The sequence below is a fragment of the Astatotilapia calliptera genome, chromosome 22 (assembly GCF_900246225.1).
Source record: "Astatotilapia calliptera chromosome 22, fAstCal1.2, whole genome shotgun sequence".
NCBI lineage: Eukaryota > Metazoa > Chordata > Actinopteri > Cichliformes > Cichlidae > Astatotilapia > Astatotilapia calliptera.
Genome location: NC_039322.1, coordinates 6,492,224 through 6,515,039, shown reverse-complemented (window position 1 = coordinate 6,515,039; position 22,816 = coordinate 6,492,224). Strand labels below are relative to the sequence as shown.

Genomic DNA, 22,816 nt, shown 5'->3' with positions numbered 1-22,816 from the left:
AGACTGATACAGTCATACAGTAAACAATCACTTGTATATGCTAACGGTGCTTCTATTGAATGGTGAGGTGTACTTAGTTTATCACAGGACTGCATAGAGTTCTGTGACGTGACCTGAGACATTTATTTGAATGCAAAAGACTTTGGTGATAATGAAGCTGTTAGAGCTAACAAACCAACAGACAAAGATCTCGTTGTCCAGAATTTCTGTTTTAGCCAGGTGTTAAACTGAGTACATGTTGTCTCTATGTTTTGAAATCTTTAAATTGACTCAATACATTAAATTCATCTAAATTTCATATCTAATTTTAGTTTCAAACCTTATCATCAATGGAAGCCACTTGGTTTTTCTCCTTTCTACTATGAAATAATGTGTGTGACCTGTAATGAATATCCCTGTTGGGAAAAAATAGACTAAATAAGAATATAAAGTATCATCAGACAATGACAACCTCAGTTTCTCATTTTTATCAACTAATCCAATTAAGGAAATCAACCAATAGGACTGTTACGGTTTATGAAACCTGCCTTTTTTGACTTTATCCTTTTTCTCCTGCAAATGAAGTCAGGTGAGTTGTTGTTTTAAAGCAGGTAGTCCCCACCTGCTTTAAAACATCAGTGATTGTTCCGATCCCTAAGAACACCCGCCCAGCCAGCCTAAATGATTATCGCCCAGTGGCCCTAACATCTGTAGTGATGAAATGTTTTGAGAGGCTCATGAAACCCTTTATTAGTTCCTTCCTCCCTCCCAACTTGGACTCATTGCAGTTTGCATACCGGACAAATAGATCCACTGGAGATGCTGTAGCACAGGTCCTGCACACCACACTGAGCCATCTAGATGAGGGACGTGGGAACTATGTGAGAATGCTGTTTATAGACTACAGCTCAGCGTTCAACACCATAGTGCCCCACATCCTTACGGATAAGCTCCGGGATCTGGGATTCAGCACATCCTTGTGCAGGTGGATTCACAGCTTTTTGACTGCGAGACCACAGTCGGTGAGAATAGGGGATGTGTACTCTCATACCCTTTCACTGAACATAGGGGCCCCCCAGGGATGTGTGCTTAGCCCTCTTCTTTATTCCCTCTACACCGCGGACTGCACGGCCAGATACCCCACTAACTCCATTGTGAAGTTCGCTGACGACACAGTGGTGGTAGGACTCATCTCCGGGAATGACGAGAGGGCCTACCGAAGCGAGGTGGACGGATTAGCAAAGTGGTGTGTGGCAAACCACCTCTCCATGAATATCAGCAAAACAAAGGAGATGGTGATTGATTTTAGGAGACAGAGAGGCGAGAAAACTCACACCCCAATTCAGATCAATGGAAACCCTGTGGAGAAAGTCTCTAATTTTAAATACCTCGGTGTTTATATCAACGAGGACCTTAATTGGAACACACATACGGACTTCCTCATCAGCAAAGGCAGACAGCGCCTCTATCATCTGAGGCGTTTAAAGAGGTTTAAGATCTCCAAGAACATCCAGAGGAGATTCTACACCGGGGTCATTGAGAGCATCCTGTGTAATAACATCACGGTGTGGTACGGGAACTGCACAGTACAGCAACAGAAAGCCCTGCAGAGGGTCGTGCGCACAGCTGAACGCACTATGGGAACATCTTTACCAACACTGCAGGACATCTACGCTGAAAGGTGCAGATCCCGGGCCATCAGGATCACTAACGACTCCAGCCATCCCGCTTACAAACTGTTCAGGCCACTGAGGTCAGGGAAACGCCTCTGTAGCCTAAAAACAAGAACTGAAAGGTTCAGGAGGAGTTTTTACCCACAAACAGTGAGACTCCTCAATCAAAACACAAATCGGACAACATGATGGACAATTCCATACACAGTATATAATTTTCTTTTGAGTTTTATCCTTATTTTTATTTGTATTTTATCATTTACATCTGTATTTATGTAAATACGTACACTATAGCTCTTAACTATTACAGCGTAATATTTTGCACGATATTATACATTTTTATACCTTTATATAGATATTTTTTTATTATAAGTTTAGTAAGATGCACAGTCGGGGGGGGAGTACTTTTTAGCCGGAAAAAACATTTCACTGTGTGTTGTACTAGTTATAACTACATGTGACAAATAAATAAAGAATTGAATTGAATTGAATTGATTCTAGTCTTAAATATTTAATGTAACCTGTTATTTTGTCTGAGATTATTTCACTGGTGCAGTGTGAACATGTCTGGATAAGTTGGAGGTTTAAAGACAGCACAATGATGGTATCAGTGTCTTGGAGCTTTTGTGTATATGTTACTGGTTTTCAGTAAAACTAGTGATAAGAAGCACAAAGCTGTCTTTTATTTTATCAGCCAGATAAAATAAAAAGAGCCTGGAAGTCGGCTTTATCAGTGATAAGCAGCAGATAAGGGCATGTGAACTTGTCTGAGCATAAAAATCACATGATCACTTTAACCCAAATGTCATGCCTGCAGCTTACCTGCAGCTTAGTCTGAAGCAGCAGCTGCATCCTGCAGAAGTCACCTAACCCTCTCTAGAGGTCACTGTTTCTGAGATTTGCTTGTAACTCAAATGTGAAAGTGCGTTTTTTCCTTTTGTATTGTTGTAAACTGAAAATATTCAGTTACTGATCCTTCGCATTTAGACTAAGCATCAAATATCTTTAACTTGTGAATTACAAAAAAAGAAGAAAAAGGTTTTCTTTTTGGTCTTTACTCAAATAAAGACTTTTTTTGGAAACAGGAAAAGATGACACGCATCTGGCATGACTCATACTGAAAACCTTTCCTCCTTTAATTGTAGGAAAAGGAGAGTAACCAATAAGAACAAAGAGGTTCTTTTAGAAAAGCCGAGCACAGAGTAGTCACCCTGGATTATTGCAAAGCAGCACGTGGGCTCAAAGCAGTGACGGTTAACCCCTCAACATACACTTTCTTGCATTTTTATCCTGGTATTATATGTTCTTGCCATTGCTTTGGTTGCTCTTTGTTGGATCTAGGATTTTTTTTTAATAAAACACAAACTATTAACTTGTATGGGGTAACGTCTAAGTTGTATTTTAAAGGTCAAATTATTTTTTGATCAAAAGGAATTTAAATCTTCTGAACTGTAAGCTTTAAATTAATTGTAACATTATTTTTTCCTCACAGATCCATATGTGTTTATATTATTTATGTTTACTCTGTAGTTTCTCTTGTAAGGTAACGTATGTAATGTGGGATCGCAACATTTCTGAATAGTTGTGCGTATATATCTATTGTGTCCTTCAAACAAAGCATGTCATAGTTATCTCCTGGTATCAGACTGCTTGTGTATGATATATGTTTGTATAAGATGTTATTTAAGACATGACATTCCAGTCATGTTTCCTACGTGAAGAAGTGTGGCTGGAATTCAAGGCTGTGTTTATTAATAGGTGAAACGATTACTCACTATTAGTATTTTGTTCTAAAATGAAAGTGGAATCATTTCAGGGTCTGGGGAAATATTTTCCTTCATCATCATTTCTTTCATCGTGTCTCTTTCTACCTCTCGCTCCGTCTGTTATGTTAGAAAGACTAACGTGTTTCTTTATCTGAGGTGACTCGATGAAAGCATCCTCCTATTCTTTTCGCATTTTAAATGCTCCCTGTGTTCTCACTGTAATGAATCCTTCCCTGGTCTCTGATCAGGTCCCTGGTAATTTTAAGCCACTTTTTAAAAACTCCAAGTTCGACCCGTCTCTTCTTGGCAGTTATAGATCCATCTCAAAAGTATTCCTAAAAACCGTTAATAATTGATCCTTTTCAGGCAGGCGTTGCAGCGCCACTTTATCACTTGGAGTCTCCAGCAACATCTTGATTGTACTGTTTCTGTTATATCTGCTGGATTTTGAGTGATAAGAAACATAGACATTTGAGAACATATAAAGACCTTTCTTATCACTACTATGCAGATGACATCTACGCTATATATATCTCCCTTAAGCCACAATGTGTTCCTAGACTTAAAGGTTGGCTGGCTGCCACTTTTCTCCAACTTAGCGAAGCTCATGGAAACTTCAGGTTTCCTTACCACTAAATTACTTTACTAAAAGTTCTATGTGTAGGTTTAGACTCAGTCTTCACTTTGAATGCTTGTGTTAAATATCTGGCTTGGTGTTGTTTTTATGACTAATAGAGATATCATCGTGTCGCGCCTATATTTCATCACATCTGGGTTATTGATTCATTTTTCATTTGTCTTAGCAAAGCTTCATTGAGACATATTTTCTGTGAGACTTCTCACTGAGTCTTCTAAGCACCTAAAGGTCACTGACGCTCCACATTAACTACAGAATCCACTTTAACGTTTCGGATTTGGCTTTTAGAGCCCTGCATGAAACAGCACTACTGTACAACACTTTAAATTTTCATCCCCAGCAGAGGTCATGTGACCACGGCCTGCTGGCTGTACAGCACAAGACTGAGAACTAGGAGGTTGAGCTTTGATAGCAGCAGAAACTCTGAAATGTGTGGACTCCATGATCTGTTTTTAAAAAGCGCCTAAAATCTTTTTACACTTAGTTTTGGGTAAATGTTTGTTTTGTGTTGTGAAGCACTTTGTGGTATTTATCTTCAAAGGCGCTGTAAATATGTCTTATCTGAAACATTTTGGCACAATAAACTTTTGTTCTCGGAGGGATTTCTGCTTCTGATCACTGATGTGTTTAATAAAAATGAGTTCACCATCGTTTGGGATTTGGACCCAATGTATTACCGACAGATATCTTAATAGATAAACATGGTGCTGCTGTGTTAGAGGTAGTAATCTAAGAAGCAGCTAAAGCAAATCTGTCCTTTTTATTTATTTATTTTTGCACATTTACAGTAAACTAGCCCTTGCGCCACGGGGAGGGGTTTCCACATTGACGGTGACGTGACGTCACCGGCCAGGGCTTTCCTCCATGACGTCAGGGGGCGGTGGGGCGGTAACCAGAGAGCGCGAGGCGACGCGGAGCGAGCTGCGGAGATTAGAGTTTTTGCGCTGCGCTCCTGGGGCGCAGGAAAATCAGAGTCCGCCGTCACCTGCCAGGAGACCCCCCGCCGAGCCCGAGAAGAGAGACAGAGGCTGGCACGGTAACGGAGGACGGTTTACACCCAGACTGTAGATCAGCGAGCCAAGCACAGGAGCACCGAAGCGGCCGCCGCATCGCTCCCCAGCCTCTCCTGTGGAAGAAATCCGGTCCTGAGCAGGGTGAGTGTCCGGTGATGAACCCTCTGCTGCATGAGCTGCTTAACAGACATGTCACGGATTTAAATGTGTCTCTTTATATTTGAATGTATGAGATAAATAAAACAAAACTGGCCGTAGATCTGTTTGCCACTAAAATAACTGTTTTCTGAATGGTCATTCAAAAAGCCTGATAGTCACAGGTGAGCTCAAAGCAAACCATCCACGTTTTTGGAAAAATCTCAGTCATGTAGGCTGTTTAAATACAGCGAGGACGAGCCCAGCTGCTGCAGTGTAACCCTAAACTATAGAAGCAGAATGTCCAAGTCATCCTGAGAGTTAAAACGCTGCCCTGTCTTTGCCTTTAAAACACATTCCTGTCTGTTCTGCCACTCCCCGGTCACTCTGCTCTAAGGACACTGTGTATTTTCCATAAAAGATGGGAAAAAATACATTAAACATGACCGTGAAAACGAAGCTGGCAGCAGAAGCCTTACATGATAATAAAACGCAGTGTTAGAGGAGGTGTTACAGAAGCTTAGAGCTCCTCAAACACTCCTCACAGGAATATGAATATTTATGTTTTGGGGGCTTTTACTTCTGTTTCAGGCCAGATTTTCTGAACCGCCGGGGTGTGGTGACCATCACCAGCACCCCAGTGTAGGGTTTTCTGAAACGCTCAAACTAAAAGCAGCACAACCAAATACAAGCGAGCCAGCACGAACCGGTGCCCTTGCAGATGTTATGAATCAGATAAGGAGTTGAAATGAGTTGTAAATAATGACATGGTTCAGTTCTGATGTTGGGATGAGAGCTCAGGCTTAATGAGGCGTTCCCGTTTGTGTCACGTTTCCATATAGTTATTTGACATCCTTGTAAATAGTGTTTAAAGGCTTAAAGAAAAACTCTTTAACTGCCGTACTGGTCTTGGTGAATGACACATCAAATAGTAGATTTGCTTAGATTTACAGATTGTGATGATGTTTCTTTTTTTTTTTCAAGTCACCCCTTAAATAACCAATACTAATATTTATCTTTTTATGACTGGAGTGCAGGTGAGTCAGCATGATGAGTTTGTTTTGATTCTTTGAATGTGGCATAGACGTGACACAGTCTGTAAATCTGTCTGGCTGGTTTTCGTAAAGTAGGCCTGTTATCAGTGTTGACCGGGCCTTTTACTAAACAGGAACTATTTCCTGCACATTGTTTTTATTCTCAGCGTGTATGATTCACATGTCAAAATGATTTTCACGTAATACGCAGCCTTTGTGCTTCACCTCAATCCATCATCTGCCTTTAAGACAACTTTCTTGTGATTGGCTAGCCCTCGTAAACAGAAGGTTTTACCAGCAGGTGGGTGAAGCTGCTGGGATGATAAACTGAGCATTTAGAGCAGTTTGAAGCCTGAGCTTTTGGCTCACAGGGATCAGTTGTACTCTTTTCATGTCTGTTATGCAACGAAATATTTATAACACACAATAAGGAAAAGCATAAAAACAAAGAGGATGCGTAAAGTCAATTAATAGTCAATTATTACCTCTCCCAGAGCGTGATGATACCTTTGAATGGCCAGTGCTGTTTTGTTTTAAGGTCACATTTTGAATACCTTTCCCCATCCTAGAAAAAGGCAATATAGCCAGGATTTTTTTAATCCTTATGTTATATCAGATTAATTTTGTCAGTTAACCAAAAAAAGGGCCAAATATCAGTTAATATCATTTAATAACAGGTTTATTACGGTGAACCTGTAAAATTAATAGCAGGAGAAAATGCCAAAAAATGCATGTTTGACATAGTTTGAGGCCACTAGAGTGCGCTGACAAATGTATTTTTACTTCTGTAAAACGTTTTAAAGTCAGTCTAATTGTTTTTAAAATTTCAAAGATCTGTATTGACCTCGAGAAGCACATTCTGTTCTCTCTATGTTTGCGTGGGCTTTCTCCAGGATCTCACATGTAGAGTCCATCAAAAAAAAGTACATGGGTAGTGTAGCTGAGTGCTGTTTTTAACTGTGGTTGTGGATAAGTGGAACTGGGCTGTTATCATTTTATTTAATGGACTGGACCAATGTGCCAAATGTAATCTATGTTTAATAGGATCAGTAGAATGGAGTCGAATCCAAAGCACCTGATTAGTGCAGCACTAAAAACACAGAGATGTAAAATAGTACTTTGAACACATCTGTTCAAGGAACTGTGTTTAAATTTTAATCTCTAATGTCTCGGTCTTCAGCTTGTTAGCTTTAAATGTTTTGTTTAACAAATCTATTTGCATACTGAGCTGCCTGGAAGCATCTCCAGAGACGTTTTACAGGACAGGTGCAGCTGTAAAAAAAAAAAATCAGTTATAGAACATTATTAAAACATTTAACAGTCTTAAAATTTTCACTGAAAAAGCCTTTCAAAGCAATAGGTAAGGAATATGATGTCATCTGAACCAAACTGCATTAAGCACAGCATATTGTACGAAGAAGTGAAGTTAAAAAGTGTTACAAGTGACTATATTTGGAGTACGTGGTAGAGGATTACCTCATCCACAGGAGTTTCAAGTTTCTGTGCCATTACGAGTTTCAGGTTACAGACAATAGCCGGGAATTACACCCTCAGATGGACTGTGTGTGTGTGTGAGCTGTTGTTTCCTCTCTGAAACCTGAATCCACTCATTCAGTTTACTACTACTGCCGCTCGCCCCGTCCCTCGCTGTGCGTGTCTCAGTTTGTGTGTTATGAGGAGATGCATAGGAGCTCAGAGGTTTCCTCTCAGTCACTGCAGCGGCTCTCGGCCTCACATTAAACATTCAACAACTCAGCAGTATGGCTCCTGAATGCTCCTCTAATTATAGAAGCTCCCAGCCTGATTCTCTCTACCTCCACCTTCCACTGCATCGCTCTGGACTCTCAGTGTACTTTATGTGTGTGCGTGTGTGTGGGAGAGGTGTTAATGAGCGTCAGTGGGAGAGAGAGAAAACTCAAACTCTCCATTTGTGTACCCATCTGCCTCCCCTGCTTGAATCCCTTAAGAATATCATTTTATGTGTTTCCAGATAGATAGATATTAGTCACTAAGACAGTATTTGTGGTAACTTTATCGAGCAGGGCAAATTCTTCGTTAGTCATTTCTTATAAATTGCAGTTATTACTCATCACTGCTGATTTCTGTTCTTTGCCTGTCGACTGATTTATAGAAAATATCCGGTGTTAGTGTGAAGTAGAGCCAAAGTCAGTCAGCTAGCTAGTAAATTTGTCCATGAAGAGAATCTAACTGGCAAATATTTTAAAAATGATCAAATCAAAATGCAAAAATTTAATGGCCAAACAATCAATCACTTAATTTGTACAGTATACTGCAGATAAAGAGAAAAGCGTTGTTACTATAGCCCTTAAGGCACTATAGGTCACATTTTCTAGCACGTTGTGGAAGCACAAGCTGGGTTTTGGTGTTTTAAAAAAAGTGCGTATAGGAGGTGGAAACTGTGAGATTTTTGCCACTGATTTGTTTTCGTTCCTTTCTGAAGGTGTGAAATAAAGAGAGGAGAACATTTAAATCAAGCACACAAAAAGATTTACTAACATTTACAACTGCAAATTGTGCCGATATTTAATGCCAACAAAGCAGCGCAGCTTCTGAAACTCACCTGTAAAACTAGCCACACCTATGAGTGCTAATGGGAGACTGTGCTCACACACCTTGGCATTAGTCTGGTTGCAAAGATCCAAAACAGATAAAACCACAAACTACAATTTAAAAAAAGAGTGAGAGCTAACTAAAACACTACTATGTACTCACAAAACTAACAAAAATAAAATGTAGTTTTATTTTTTGTCATATAGGGTGTTACGACCCGTCTAGGGCCAGGCCATAACATGAGCGAGGCACTCGCTTCCCTCCCCAAGACCCAAGCAGTCACACGCAACAAATCCGTTAGATATGAGGTGATTTATTTACAATGTGAATAAAGAGAACCAAAACGGGAGTGTCAACACTTCAGGGTGAGCCAAGGCCAAAACAATAAACAAAACAAACCTACACAAATCCCGCACCCCTGACCTTACCAAAATAAAGTCAAAAATAAAGACAGAGTCTGACCTCCTTAACTAACTCAAAACAGGAGAAAACGGGTGATCAAAAGAAATGGCAGCTCACCCCTACCCACTCCACTTCCACAACTTTCAAGCGTATACTGCAGCCAGCGGCTACCACAGGACTACTGCTGGGTGATGAGGAGAAACGCGAGGGCCTCTCCCGCTGTAGCACTCCAGCCTCCTTTTAATGGGCGGGTCCTCCAGCTGGATCCAATCACGCCGGGGCAGTAAGTCCACGCACCAATCGGAACAGGGACCTGGCACAGCTAAATTAACATAGACAAAAACACAGCACCTGCACAAACAAACACACGGACATACAATTTCGTAACAAGGGTGAATAGTCAACCATTCCAAGCACAAATCTTTTTGTTGCAGGAATATCTACATGAAGTGTTTTATTTCTATTGTATTGTCTAATCTGAGCTTCAGAAATCTTACCACCCACTTTGCAAATAAAGCTAAAACAAAGACTAAAAACTGAGCAAAACTAAACTGAAACTACCCACACTGGAAAGTAACTCAAATCTAAATATAAGACATAAAACTAATGATAAACTAAGTAACTCTGATTTCCAACACTCTTGGTTCGTATTTCGCAACGTTTCTCCTTCTGGCTCTGTTTTGGTCTCCACCACCTCCTGAGAGAATGGGTAGCAGTGTGGCTGCTAGCTAGTTTGCTAGCCAATTGCAACTAAAGTCAAACCAAAACAGTGACTCTGAAGGCTTCAGATCCAAAACAGCAGCTAAAAAGAAGCTAAAACACCAGCTTTAAATATTCAGGTTTACTGTACAGTCTTAACCTTAAAACCATATCTAAACCTTTAACCACAAAGAATAATAAACCAAGTAGCTATTAAAATGAATCTCATGCCTGGTTGCTCTCATTATCAGGTTATGTCTGCACCAAAGTCCCAAACTGATGCCTAACGTTAATTATCAAATGTATGACACTAATAGTTCCTGAAACAAATTATTCTGCATCTTCAGTAATCAGTAACAGGCCTTAGAGACGGATTGATAGAAAGATTAGAGGCACAGAGTGAATGCAGCAGCAGTAAAGTGCTGATATGGAAAGTGGCCAACAGCGTTGTCCAGTTCCAGAGAAAAAGGGAGTGGGAACAGAATAAATAGATGGCACAGCTTCATGCGGGTGATTCAAATATTTTATTCTATTCAAATTCATTTCACAGGGAAGGAAGCTCAACTTTTTAATCTGCTTCTTGTTGTGGTGCCATGTGAATAGATGACCTTTTTAAAATTTACCTGAAGCTCTCTTCATTAATCAGACTTTCTGTTATTCACGGGATGCAGAGTTTGTTGTCTGTTTTAAGATGTTTCCTTTCTTTGTCTTTGAGAGTTCTGACTCTGTGTTAATCCAAAATTCAATAAAAATATCAGTCATTAAAAAAGAAAGCAACAAGCTTAGGGTGAGCCAAATTTGACAAGCTGTTTGTAAATGTTCTCAGGGGAGAGGCTTATATAAACACACACACACACACACACGTGTACACACACACACACACACGCGCACACTCTGATAGTATGCAGGTCTTGTGTGTGTGCTCGTTTCCAAGGAAGAGGCTGTACGAGCTGCATTTCCACAGAATATTATCCATTATCAGCGTCATCGCCCAGCTCATTCTGCTTGGCTTACAAAATAAAACTGATATAAAGATCATGTGATCTTCATCAGAAAATGCTTTTTAGAGAAATGTGACTTGGTCTCTCTGCAGACCTTTTTGCACTTAAAACCCTTACAGTAAAACTAGGTGTTTAAAGTAAGCGCTCATTTTCTTTTGAACGCAACTTAAATGAAAGCGAAACAGTTTCATTTTTTTTCAGCCCATGCTGAAAAAAATTGCCAGCTAATCTTATCAGCGCACAATCTCTTTCAGATGTATGCAATTGCTGAGGCGTGGTTGATTGTGAAATAAAAGTATGATTAGTGATACAAAGTTGCACGTAAATAAAATTAACAGTGTGAAATAATCACTAAATGTGACAGACTAGAGTTTTGGCAGCAGTGAATTTATTGGTGTTAACATTTTAGTACATTTTTAAATGATATTCAGGGTTTTTTGGTACTATATATGAAGCCAAAACATGCTAGGATTTTAAAAGCAAGACTGTCTAGTTCCAGATCCTTTAGGTTTAAGCATGATTTTCTCGTTAACAGTTAAAGAGGGCAGGATGGTGGTTAGCACTGTTGCCTCACAGCAAGAAGGTCCTGAGTTTAAATTCAGGGTCTTTCTGTGTGGCTGCAATGTTCTCTCCGGGTACTCCGGCTTCCTCTCACACTCCAAAGACATGCAGGTAGTGGGGTTAGATTAATTGGAAACATTAAATTGCCCATAGGTGTGAATGTGAGTGCAAATGGTTGTCTGTGTCTATGTGTTAGCCCTGCGACAGACTAGCAACCTGTCCAGGGTGGACCCTCCCCTTGCCCCAAGACAGCTGGGATAGTCTCCATCTTCAACACCGCTGTGTTGGCTTTTTTCAGTCAGAAGTGACTGCTGGTATGCTTGGTTAACAAGCTACATTTATAGTCTCTTATTGTTCAACACACAAACAACGTACTAGAGTTTCACGCAGGAAAACCTGAACCCGACTTCTTGGAGAGGCTGAACCAAACTGTAGTGCTTTAACTGCTTAAAGACAAAAAAGAGACCATCCATACGGCCCGAAACCAGTTTATGTACCGGAGTGTAAACACGCTTTAATGCTGTAAAGTTGGCCATGTTAGCATGGGAATCTTGGGGATTGACTTCTTTCTGGGGACAGCCTCCAGGGCCCACAGGGGCACTACAGTTTTTGGCACTTCCGTGTTGGCTTGGTTTTTTAGCCCTGGAGGCTGCCAGCCCTGATATACATACCAAGCATGGAACAAGATAAATTTCCTGGCATGACTTTCATGAAGTAAAATGGTAATGACCCATATAAGTCAGTTTATATTACGTAACCTTTATATCTTTTATATGTAGTTATATTTCTAAGCTATCACAATTAAGTTAATCGATTTGTGCAAAAAGGTTTTACGGGTTTATCTCGGCCACCTTGTGGTCATGGTTGCTCTGCCCCGTGATATTTTTGTTCACGTACCCAACAATTTCCATCTCCTTAATACATCCAGATCTTCACCTCAGTGAGGCTAACTTCTATTCGCTGATAAAGACATCATTTTCTTCTTTTACAGGTGTTTTAACTGGAATTTTATGAGACACTTTTATAGTTGTGAATGACAGGAAGCTCATAATGAAAGAGAAATGGTTGGCATTTAAAACATCAACCAGGAATCACTTAGTCGTTACCAAAACTAGTTCTTGTATTTCCCATGACCGTCCTCCTGCAGGTTGCAGGTGTGAATACTTGAATGTTTGACGCTCATTGGGAACAACAGGTAGTGGCCATTGTGAATAACTATAAAGAAATGATTTGTGCAATGAGGCAAACAGCGGAAAGAAGTTAAGTATGACCAGATGGCCGTGATTCAGCAGTAAAGTATGAGGTCGTTATTATTATAACCCTGATGAGCAGCCATGATATCTAATCGTGCTAATCGTGCTCCGAAGAAGCAGCCTTGGCCGATCGACCGTGACGGTGTTTTTTGCTTGACTTCTTCTTGTGAAGGAACATTTAGACGTTAGTCATGTATGGAGGGCCACGAGCGCCAAAATTAATTAAATAATACATTTTTAATGATTTAATATTGAATAGAAAATGTCTTAAATTAAATTCATTATTTACCAGTTTTATTAATTAATAACACATTGAATTCATTTTTTAATGATGTATTTCTTTAATTTGTTTTGGCACTCATGGCCCTCCACAGTGGTATGCATGTGCTGCTACTATGGAGGTCTAAACGTTTAAAGTGTTTTATTTTTTCGACATCAGGGCTTTACAGTTGATCTCTCACTCGCTCATTCGCCCATACAGCTGTGCAGCTGACATGCAAAGTGCTGTCTTACCAGTACCCTGGGAAATTTTGGCATGTGAAGCGGGACCCGAGATGGCCCGTGCAAACCATTAATAACAATAAGGGTCAAACTGTGCATAACAACAGAAGAATGACCACTTTACTGCCAAGTTCAACAAAGCATTTATGAAACAATAAATAATGGGTCACATGCTTTTATTAGCTGCATTCTTCGAAGACACTGATGAAGACGTAAGTTCCTCCTAGAAGTTCTGGCACAAGTTCACAGAAATTCAGCGTTGTGCTGCAGTTGCTCTGCAAAAACACACAGAGGCATTTTTACAACAGGGCCAGCTAGCCTATTAGCTGATTGATTCTAATTAGCTGTCTTCTCTGAAGACACACAGGCACACACACACATCGTGCATTATTAGCTGCTGGTTGAGAAGGGGGACCACCTGTTCCACTCCTGGACCCCGCTCTCAGATTAGCAGGGCTTTACTCGGTATCACTACAAACAGGATAACAGCCTGAGCCGAGCTGTTTGCTCTCTGCGGACTTTCTCGTGTTGTCATCAGTCGGTTTAGACTGCAGCCTTTTAGCTGACGCTTTTATCCGAACCGATAAGATGCCTTCGAATGAGCTGAGCGCAACAACAGGATAATCAGTTTAGGCTGATTTGATGTGTTTCGTGAAAGACTGGAAAGAAATGTTAAGTGGCGTTTGCTTTATTGAGGTTGTGCTTGGTGGCATATTGAATCTGCCGCATGTGTGTGTTTATATATTTTAGAATCTGGGAGAGCAGGAGGAAAACATCCATCAAAGGTCAAAGGAGGGGCTGCCATAAGATCGCCCCTATATAACAATTTTTAATCCATAGAGGATGAAACTCTGTTCCTCAGGCAGATCTGCAGCTGCACAAGAGGAATGAGCCAATGAGAAAAAGAAAGATCAGAGTCAAAGCAGCCTGACATTTTTCTCTGGAATCAGCAAAGACAATAAACTTCAGTCAAGTTCTTAGGAATGGGAGGGTTTAGGCACTTTGGCTGAAACCCAGAGTGGAGGAGAGATGTGTCTTGTAAACACAAAAGGCTGCAGCCTGTCACGTCATTACTTAGAAAGCTCTGCGGTTAGGTTTGCAGTAAGGTAATTTATATAATAATGGAGGGTTTTTAATACTACTTTACATAGAGTCAAATTAATATTTTGCTTCATCACCATTGTTGTTTGTGTAGATATTAATTTACTGGCCATGCTCAGATCATTACTTACCTCAGTGCTGTATAGAAACTCATTTTGTTCCCACTTAACAAATAAACATGGGCTGAATAGTCGGCTTTTTCCCCATGCATGCATGCCGTCGTACACCACTAGGACTCATTTAAACTAAGTGTTTTTTTCTAAGCTAATTTTGTATTGTTGATAAAGCTCGTGTGTTTGATATTATAATGAGCTTCAGGAGATTGCAAGCTAATGCTCTCCCAGCACCGGACCCAATCCCAGATAAATGGGAGAGTTGCATCAGGGAGGGCATCCGGCATAAAATCTGTGCCAAATCAAACAAGCAGATCCATCCACTGTGGTGAAGCCTTGGGAGCTAAGAAAGCAGCTGAAAGTTATTATAGTTAAAGTTTTTTTAGTGATACAACAGCAGGCTAATAGTTTATTTGGATTTTTTTTAAAGTAAATTATCGTCTGAAAATGTGTGCACAACATGTTCTAAATGGGAACACTTCCCCAATCATGTAATACAAGTCCTTCATGTACAAAGCTCCCTAAATGTATATGTGTTTGCCCCCGGTTGTAGATTAAACTACTGAAACCACAAAAAGTATAATTAGTTTCAGTTTCAGCCGCTTCATCTATTATGTGTTATCATTTTTAATAGATAAAGAGCTAGTGGTGTGTTATTATCACATATCGTATCAGATTTTTCCACAGGGACTTCATTAAACGCGAATCTGTGAGCTGTTCATGTATGTTCACCTCACCTTCGTGTGCGTTTGTGTGTGTACGTGTGTGTTGTAGCGTGAACCCTGTGCGGACAATGACGAGGCAGGCGGCGAGTCGTGTTATATAACAGCAATTAGTTCTGACAGCTGCACACCTGTAGCGCACAGCTGATTACTCCGAACAGCATGTTGGTGTGAATGTTCGTGTGCGTGTCATTGTGTGTGTGTGTGTGTGTGTGTGTGTGTGTGTGTGTGTGTGTGTGTGTGTGTGTGTGTCCAATCATCCTTCATCATGGCCTCTAATGTGGAGTAACCTGCTAGCAGGGCCCACACTAGCTGAATCATTTCAGTCTTACAATCCATGTTGCATACCGGGCTTGCACTAATGGTGAGTTAGCTGGAAAATGTCCATCCCAAAGTTCCCTCTGCACCGTTTCATCAAGAGTCAAAAAGATGAATAGAAATATATTCAGTAAAAGGCAACAAGTCAAGTCAGAGCAGGTAAAATAAACTCTATTGTACCTTAGGGGAAATTTGTCCTAGGATTATTGCCAAAGTATATTGAGTTAGATGTCATAAAAAAGAAGGAAGATCACAAGGACACCTGAGTATTAAACATCAAATCGTTGTTATACACGCAAGTAGAACTCAAAACTGGATTTTACTTCTAACTATACTTAAACCCAGTTGAACTTGGATACAAAGTGTTTTTGTGTGAACGTATGTTCCTGTAGGATGGGTGTGGCGAGTATGTGCTCTGAGCTGCAGCAGTTTAGGCAGTTCATGCCCTGCAGGGAGAAACTGGAGGATCCCAAAGTGCTGAGGTGTAGATTCACCGTCTAAGACAGAACATTGTGTCTGCGAGCTGCTGAGGACGGATTACCTGCAGATCGCACCGGCCTCACTCTGTCTGTCTGTTTGTCTCTCGCTCTGATTCAGGAAACCGAGTCCAGAATTAGGCTGTGAGGACTCATTGTGGCGGTTTAGGAACTTGGACTATTATAGTTTTATTGTCTTGTAAACTACATGATTAAGAGTTCTACTAGTGGCCTTTACAGGCTGCAGTTATTATTACATCACGTTGAATTAAATGAAGAACACGTGGATGATTTTTCCTTTTAGTTAATCCACGAGAGCCGGAAGCTACAGGAGACACCGTGGAGTCAATGAGGTTAAAGCTGCCTGCTGGGACACGCTGGATCTAAATTAAGAGCATAGCTTACACGTCCACATTAAATTATCGATATAAAAATGTGGAATGACACATTTTGAAAAGATTCACATTAATATGTTTGACACCAAGAGGAATCATTAGTATGCTCTGAATTTTTGAAATCTCACATTATGAAACATTTGTGTCACATTAAGCACTAAAGTGAGTTTATCAGAATATTCAAAGGATTTGAATCCTTCTTACATTTTAAGACTTTCCTGTATACCTCTCTGTTTTTTCTTTAGACCTTTCATAGTGCTGAATACTCAAAGAAAACATGTCCAAAGTTAGAAACAATCCCCATCATCATAATTATTATTATTGTTATTTTGTTCCTTGGCTCAGTATGTTGTCATAGACTGAAAGATATCGCTAATATGGGCATCCTGGCTGTGAGCACAGAAGCCCCGCCCACCTCTTGTTACAACCTTGATCTTGTGACAGCCAATTAGATTAAAGTAAACTACAACTGGGAAGATGAACTGAGGGGCCCAAAGGCCCAGTATAAGATGAATAAAGGTTATTTTAATTTGTGAGTTAGAGAAAGCTTTTTTGTTAGAGTCCAAGATTCAAAATATGGTGTTCTAAATTAGTATAATGTGTCCTCTTTATGAACGCGGTTGTCACCACAGATTGTCATCAAAACCATATCTGCAGCAGAAAGTTAATCAACATTAAACAAAGATGTTACACTGCTGTAACTGTGCAGTAGTTATCGAAGCCTGGAGTCTGCCTCCACAAACAAATTGCTTTAGTATAATCTGCATGTATGTGTATCATCAGGATGTATGTTCAAATGTTTGGGTCGTGATAATAAAATAAGAATAAAGGCTCACAAACACATATGTGATGCATTGATTCAGCTATAATTAGCTATGATTCAGCTGTTAGTAAATCTAATGTGCAGTATGTCAGCATACCAGTTTTGTTATGAGCATTGGAGTTTTTGCACTCTGAAACTCAAAACTGAGCCAGAGCACATAGAAAACTCTGGAATTGTTCATGCAGGAGGACATTTGAATCTAGTTGTTGCAGTACAGAAAAAGTCCTCCGGGGACCACGAACAGCTTCATGGGAATTTGGCCAGTAGCTGTCAAAACCTTAATTTGGACAAAAATGTGGAACAGATGGAGAGACGAATGGGCGAGCAGGAGAAATAAATATCATTCTACAAAGCAGCGGGCTTTGGCAGTCGCAAAAATGCAGCCCACCGGGCAGGTAATTCATAGCTGGACTGGCCATCGGGCGTACCGGGCATTTGCCCGGTGGGCCGCTGGCGATTTTTTGTTTTTATGGGCCGATGGATTTTTTTTTTTTTTTTTATTTTTTTTTTTTTTTAGGAAGGGTATATATAATGAAAGGTGTTGGATTGGCCAATTGGTCATGATCGACTCTGGGCTGGACCAATTACAGCCGAGGAGGCTGGATGCACCCTCCCCCTTGTTTAACAATCACGTGATTTTCGCGCATTGCATGCCGGGAACTCGTGGCAAAACAATCCAATCAAACGCAAACATTTGCAGCACCGCAAAACGTTCATTCTCCGGTTCCAATACCTTCTTTTTTTTTTCTTTGCCGCACAAAAAAGGAATGTACAAAACAAAAGGAGAACAATGCCGGTCCGAACAAAGACAGACTCGACGAAAAGACAAAGAAAAGATACGAGGAAAAAAATCAAAGGAGTGAAAGAGTGGACAAAAGACGTCAGCGTGCTGCCCAACTTTCACCACGCTCAGATTTATAATTATACGTTTCTTGGAGTGAGTGCACACACTCATGAAGTTTAGTAACTTCAGGTCACTGCAACAAGCCCAGGTACAGTTTACCGACGGATGGGTACAGGACCTTGAAATGCACCGTGTAGAACGAAAGACTATTGTACATATCATAAGTTTACCAGTCTCACAAATCGTCTTCATAAATACACATTCATTAACAGTTTATTAATATAACCTTTGAGCTCAACAGTAATTAATTAGTAGTGGAAATAATTTCTGGTAGTGTAACAGTGTTTATGTGGTATTATTCCACTTGCCACAAATATCAGTGTAATGGGGAAACAGCGCCCCCCCCTCTCGGTGTGGCTGGCTGCAGTAATCGCTGCCAGTCTGCCGTAGCCATACGAGAGGTGAGTTGTATTGTTCCGCACACAATATAGCTAAGTAGTACAGACACATAAAACATGTTTGATTAGCTGACGAGCACCGAGTGTAATAAGTGCTTAGTGGACACATGTCCAACACCAGTTTTATGTACTTTTCATTTGTTTATTAATGTGTGAAACTGTATGCTAAAGCGGAATGCTAATGAGATGTTCTGCTGTAGTGTGCTGTGCGGAGTGGTGTGTGGCGAGCCTGTGCACTGATAATACACCGTTGTTTCCATTCAGGTACATCGTTTGTTGTTGCTGTTATTTTATTGCATATTAGAAATTGTAATATTGCTGCAGTAATCGCTGCCAGTCTGCCGTAGCCATACGAGAGTGTGCTGTGCGGAGTGGTGTATGTGCTGTGCGGAGTGGTGTATGGCGAGCCTGTGCACTGATACAGAGCACCGTTGTTTCCATTCAGGAAATAAAGTGGCAACGATCGATCAGAGACTCCTTGTCTTTTTAAAAACACTACACAACGCAGAGTCGAGGAGTCTGTTTGGGCCGAACTGTTGCAGCGGGATGAAGCAGAAACCGGTTACAGTAGCATTACAGAAATGTAGCAGTGACAATAATATTGTATGTTGTAATCGCAATGGACAATTAGTGATACAAAACAACTGTTTTATCCTGTGAATAAAAGTATATGGTTTTGTCAGTGTACCATGGTTATAACAGAAGCGAAACGCAATATTGTGTCAGGACAATTCACTATTTATGCACAATAAACACAATAAATAAAGGAGCATAGCGCGACAATTTCTGTTCAGGGCCAGACTTGCTTGTAACCTATATCACCAATTATGTTAAGAAAAATGACGTATTAACTACTACAAAACTCTGACCTTTGTGGGAATGCTTGGAGCAGACTAACCTGTGAGCTGGAGTGTTCTGAGATGTTATATTTGGTATATCCAGACCATCCGTCGGCTCTTACTTCGGAAACATGGCTTAAAAAATTTCACTTCAATGACATAATCCGATAAAAAAAAAAACGATCTCTTTACCCGTCGGCTTCCCGTGGCTGTCATGCGACCGGTTATTGCAGTTAATAATACAACAGCTTCTTGCCATTTTTTGGGTTTCTTTTTATCGCTGTGTAACTGAGTTCAATTGAAAGCCTGCGTGCGCTAGTACCTCTTGCCACAAGTTCCCAGAATCCTTTGCGGTTTTATCCCTGAATGACGTCACATTTTCAATCTTTATCCTGGTGGGCCGGTCTCTAGTCAAAATGCCCGGGCCGATTTTTTGTCCCAGTCCAGCCTTGAGGTAATTGCATTCACCTGACTGTCCTGGCAAAGATGAAAAGCAACCTCTGCTTGTCATGAGAATCGAGTTTGAGAACTGTTGCTATAAAACAAGAGTGCACTGTGGGGATGATCCTCGCTGTCAGGTGGCTTGGCTGCAGTTAGGATGCATGATGGTTATAATAATAATTTCCACAAAAGTCCAAAGTGAAAAGAAAAAGTTTAGTTCTTTTTTTTTTTCAGATGAAACAGTTACTTAACCTCGTGTTTTTGAAGCTTTGATGATTAAAGCAGGGCAGAGAAATATTATTACAGGCATGTAGATCCTGGAAGGCTGCATGTTAAAGCAGCCTGCAGTGTGTGTGTGTGTGTGTGTGTGTGTGTGTGTGTGTGTGTGTGTGTGTGTGTGCGTGTGTGTGTGTGTGTTGAATTGAGCAGCAGTGGAGTAGGAGGACAAGTGTAGAACAAAGTGCGTGTGAGCCTGTTGATAACAAATCAAGTCCAGATTGTGAAGTTCTCAGGCTGTTCAGGCCCATCTGCCAAAGCACGACACGAACGCTGCACACACACACACACACAAACGTTTGCTTGGCTATCTCTGTGAGGACATTCAATTATTCCAACACCCCTTACCTTTGAGTTAACCATAACATCGCAGCACGTCCCCTTTACCCCATCATCATTCTAACAAAGCTTCCAAGGACCAAACCAACCAGATCTGTAGATGCTCACATCATCTAAAAATGTAACACTGATAAAATTCCCACTAGTAAAAACTGCATTTTATTGTTTTTATTTTGTTTTATTCAAATACTTCATTTGCTAAAGAGGTTAAAAAATGCATGACAAATTAGAAATGCAGAGTTGTCGTGACTCCAGATACCGAGTTTGATAAATAATTAGTGAAACGCGTGCATCCATTAAAACAGTGCGTTCTCACAACATCTCCGGACTCATTTCTGTTAATGCCATGGCCGTTTTTCAGATCAGTTCCTCATTCATTTTTTTGTTTGCGGAGATGTTTTTTCCACACTGACTCATCATCTGTTTGTGTCGTCATTCAAAGGAGCTGCGTATTGATTTTCACGTAATGGTTAAATTAATGTGTATTAGTAAGTAGCCTTTTTGCTCAATTATAGCAAAATAACAGGCACGATTATAATCATTATTTTCTAATTCTGTAATTGTTTAACACAATTAGAAGAAAAGGAGCACTGTTTTGTTAAGTGTAACTGTAAATAACCAAATACATGGTGCCTCAAAGCACTGCAAACACACACAAATACACTTTCTGTTCCTTTAAACGCTATTGAACGTTCACAAACACTCAGTCACTCTGATGGATGCATTGGGGGCAGATTGGGGTTTACTAACTTTCCCAAAGACTTATCGACAAGACCAATCATAACGCCAACCTGCCGACTGGAAAACACCCGACTCTACCGTCTGTGCCAAAAAAATGAAGTAATAACGCATTATTGGGAAGTGATTTAGGAGAACAACAAGTGATCGCTTTATCTCAATTATCCTGTTTTAATAATCTGTGGAAGCCAAAATTGTGTGAAATTTAAATGAGAATAAATGCACATTCCTCAATCCCTAATATGTAACTGTGTCGCCTAATAGAATATTATAAATAGAAAATGTTATAATTATAGATTTTATAGTATAAGTTGTGCCTGCCTGCTGGGGGGGAGGGCACGAAAACCATGCAGGCTCGTAAGCAGAGACTTTGCATAAAAAATGCAACAAGTGCACACGCACCCCAGGCAGCAATCTTTAAGAGTATAACAGGAACGAGCGCTGCGTTGCGGTGTCTCCAGCCATCCGTGTCCACGTCTGCATTAGAGGATAATCTAGGCGTTACTTTACAAACAAACAAGTTTGTGACACATTGTTCTTTCTTCGTACCTCTCAACAGAATCGTTTTCGTTTTCTCGCTGTTTGAATGTTGCATTTTATTGCGGTTATCGTGTTGTTTGAAGGCAGGGCGCTCCCCTAAAGTCTGTTTATAGAGGCAGGAGGTGTGTTTGAAATCTTTATAACTTACAAGCAAATTTTGAAGTGGTTTGTTTAGGTAGGAATTTTCTGATTGCCCATTTTAAAAATCTTGGAGACCAGTCTTCAGTTATTGATAATTCCGCAAAGAAGCAAATAGATAAAGAGATTTGACACAAGATGAAGAAATCTTTGTTGTTTCCTCCTTTGAGAGGTGAAACAATCTTTATCAGTTCTGGAGAATCTCCTAAAAAAAGAAAAGAAAAGAAAGGAAAACCAGATAGTGGGTGTCTGTGCGTTCTCATCAAAAACATCTGATAATGATGACAGCATCACTGAGCAGGCGCATGATAAAACTTTAACCAGTTTGATTCCAGTTCCAGCAGCCCTGATCACTGGGCCAAATGGGAACCCTGCATTGGAGGATGAAAACACACATTTAGAGGAAAAAAAACAGCGTGTGAAGCTCAGGCTGCCGCAGAGGAGAGGGCTCTTACACGCAGAGCTGCTGGGGGTGTATATTTAGAAACTGCTGGCTTTTTATACACATCTCCACAAAGACCCAGTTTGACCCAGAGAAGATGGCGAGTGATGAACCGCCATGCTCGCTTTCAGCAGATATTTATTTTTGTTAGCACACTGCGTGTAGGTATGTGTTAAAAATGCACATAAAAGTTTAATGATGTACTTTGATAGTAGATATCCTCCTTTGGTTTTGGTTTCTGACTACAGCTCAGAAGTATTTTCCTCCTCTTCCTGCAGCTTGCAGTTTGTTAGAATTTGGTTTTTGAGGTAATTCTTCTGGCCGAACGTGTGTGCTTCTTGTTGCATTGTTTCTTCCTTTGATAAAACAACAGTGCGTGACATTTAGGCTTTTATAGTGACTGCTCTCAGAGTGATTGGTGCTGACAGGCGAGGCCAGTTCAGATCATATCAGATTAAACCAAAAATTGGTTTCCGCACCTGTTTCGTCATCTGGACATGGAGGTTTACTTTGTCTACAATAAAGCTGGCCAGACTTTATTTTTCATTTCTTGGAAAAATGTCTGAGGAGTGTTTTTCTTCAGTGTTT

The 22,816-nt window shown here is 40.4% G+C and overlaps 1 protein-coding gene across 1 annotated transcript in view; it reads left to right on the top strand.

Moving 5' to 3' along the window:
- The first annotated feature begins 4,915 nt into the window (after positions 1-4,915).
- Positions 4,916-22,816, top strand: part of rnf19b (ring finger protein 19B) — a 44,295-nt gene continuing 26,394 nt past the window's right edge. The window contains exon 1 of the mRNA XM_026155692.1: positions 4,916-5,209. The gene's annotated coding sequence lies outside the window, so the exon portion shown is untranslated. The remainder of the gene's footprint in view (positions 5,210-22,816) is intronic.